Genomic DNA, 2974 nt, shown 5'->3' on the forward strand with positions numbered 1-2974 from the left:
CTGAACCCGCGACCCCCCAAACAATCAGTTCCCCCCCCCTGGCCTCAACACTCAGTCCCCCCCCACCGGCCTCAATACAACCCCAAGAACTGGCTCTGGTTCCACATGATCTTTGGTACTTGACCAGAATAATACCTAATTACTGTCTAACATGACCAGACCGCACTGGTGCACCAGTACGACCAGCTTGACCAAACTAGTCAACAAGTGTAGATGTGCTGCTCAGTCTCTGAACCACTTCAGTTATTCTGGTGCTTGGTGAGATTAGTCATGCTGTTGCTAAAGACCACAGTTAATAATAGGTTTTGCTGGCTCCTATTGGTGGAGAGGTGGGTAGGTTTTGGTCTCTGTATATGTTTTGCAGTGAAGCTCAGCTGTACCTAATTTGTAGAACAACAGGGAAGAACTGTGCAGAAAAAAGGCTGGTTTATACTTCTGTTTCGATTCATTGTGTCTTCTACGGTGTAGACTGTGCGAGCGCCCTATGCAGCAGAGTGCGTTTATACCTCTGTGTTTGCGTCGCTCCGATCAATCAGATAATAGATGCCTGTGCTGATGACAGTGCATTAGGAGTGATGAGGGGAGACCAGAGAGAGTATCGCCAATTGTGCTCGCTCAGACTGCGGCTGCTGATGGTGAGCAGCATGATCCAGGATTTAAACCAGGTGAATCTTCGATTCAGGTAAATCTTCGGCGTGCCAGCACCTTAGAGCCACCATATATTTTTATTATTAGAGCTGTTTGACTGCATATCATGTTCACTTTGATTCAAGCAAATAAACAACTCTGGGGATTAACACGGCGCTCTTTAGGAATTTAGAGTTGGAAACGGCTCGTAGTGGCATTTCCTATACAGAGATCAACCTATTTTAACTAAAGTATGACGATCTGTAATTCTATCGTCTGCAGAACATTTTTAATAAGAAACATTAGTTTAAATAACTGTTGTATTCAGGAATCTTCTGCTACTGATGCATTTTGTCTGCGTGTGAAAAAATTATAATTATTGTAATTCATGAAAATGTATTTAGATATTGTAACTCAATACTTTATACCCTATCGCTCAGCCATACTACACAATTTTAACAGAGAATTTCCACTGACTACACTAAATCCCTCTCTCAGAAACAGAAAAATAGAATGAAGAGAGAGAGAGGGATGGAGAGAGAGAGAGAAAGAATGGAGGAAGGGAGGGAGGAAGGGAGGGAGGAAGGGAGGGAGGGAGGGAGGGAGGGAGGGAGAAAGGGAGGGAGGGAGAGAGGGGGAAATATTTAATTGAATTGTGGAAGTGACATACCAACCTGTTGTCTTTAAGAAGCTCTAGAGGATCCATATTGATTGTCATGGTTACCTTCTCTACAAAAACAGACGGATCAGAGGAGCCACAGTCACATAAAGAGAGAGAGAGAGAGAGAGAGAGAGAGAGAAAGAAGGGGAAAGGAAGAGAGAGAGAAGGGGAGAGGGAGATGGTGAAAGAATGATAGAGAGATGCGGAGAGCGACAGAGAGAATAAGATGGAGAAAAAGAGATTGTGAAAGTAAGAGTAACGAGAGTGATAGGCAGATGGGGAAAGAGAGAGGGAGAGAGAAAGGAAGAAAGAAAGGGAGGGAGGGAGAGAGATAGAATTGAAAGGGGGAGAAAGAGAGAAACACAAGCTATGAATGTCAGGTTATGTTACTTTTGTAAAAATAAAAATTCACCCCTTAAAGGAAAGTTTTACACCTAAAATCTGTCCACATGGCTTTACCTGCTCGAACTGAGCACCTAACACTCAGGACCTGCGGGAACAGTACAGGTAACCAAAGTCCCAACACTAAAACAGGAGAACCAGCCAGAACCAGTCAGAGAACCAATGAAAAACTGAGTCTGGATTAAAGCTGGAAACACAGCGTGGAGGAACAGCTGGATTAAACACAGCTGATGCTGGAGGAGCTCGATGGAGAATCCTCCACTAGAGATCCACACAATGTTTAAGGTTTGTGTCCATGAAGCCGAGTCGAGGCAGGGCAGGTCCTCAGTGTGAAGAGTCCCAGGCTATTGGTCACACGTCATGTTGAACAGTCTATCAAGGCTTTGTGGAGACGTCATGTGACTTTACTGAAGCGCAAAACTCATGGGGCTGTTCTTTCGTTCTTCCCTCACATTGGAAGAGCACAGCACAGAGAATTATGGGTAACTGAGAGCTGCAAATGATACATCAGCTGCGTCCTTCAAATCATCAGAATGTCGGCTGCAAAACTCAGCTGTTTGCGAAGGACCTTTCACTTCTTTTGCCATTATATGAAATAAACCAAAAGAGCAAAATAGCGAGACATATGAAGAGAAAAAAGAGAGACAAAGATAAAAAGGGTGAACTAAGGTGAGGGAAAAGGAGAAATAGAAAGAATGAGAAGAGAAAAGGAAGAAAGAGAGACATGTGGAATTGGAGTTTTACAAAGTAAAACACAGTGAGGGAGCAAAAGAGAGAGAGAGATTCATCAACAGGAGGCTGCATGGCTGCCTTTAGAGGCCAGATCCAGGCATGCTTTATGTTTTCCTCCATCAGTGCACATCCCTCTCTCTTCTCTCTCTCTCTTTTCTCTCTCTCTCTGTCTCTTTCTCTCTTTTCTCTCTCTCTCTCTCTCTCTGTCTCTTTCTCTCTTTTCTCTCTCTCTCTTCTCTAAAGCATGCTGCTGCATTTCATTTAGACTCGACCCCTCCTCCCCCCAAGGACTATCAAAAACGGACAGATGAATAGGCTCCATCGTCACTGATTGAGGGCAGGGAGGGGTGGATGGGTTGCAGGAGGAGGATGGAGGGATGGGTGGACGGATGCTTATCCCTCTCTCCTTTGCTCCCCATGCATCTCTCTCTCTCTCTCTCTCTCTCTCTCTCTCTCTCTCTCTCTCCTCCCTAAATCAGCCCCCCCCCCCCAACTCCAGCAGCAGCAGCAGCAGACTGAGCTACTTTTTATAACCACATGTTGCTGAGCCGA

The sequence above is a fragment of the Astyanax mexicanus genome, chromosome 13 (genome assembly GCF_023375975.1).
Source record: "Astyanax mexicanus isolate ESR-SI-001 chromosome 13, AstMex3_surface, whole genome shotgun sequence".
Taxonomy (NCBI): domain Eukaryota; kingdom Metazoa; phylum Chordata; class Actinopteri; order Characiformes; family Acestrorhamphidae; genus Astyanax; species Astyanax mexicanus.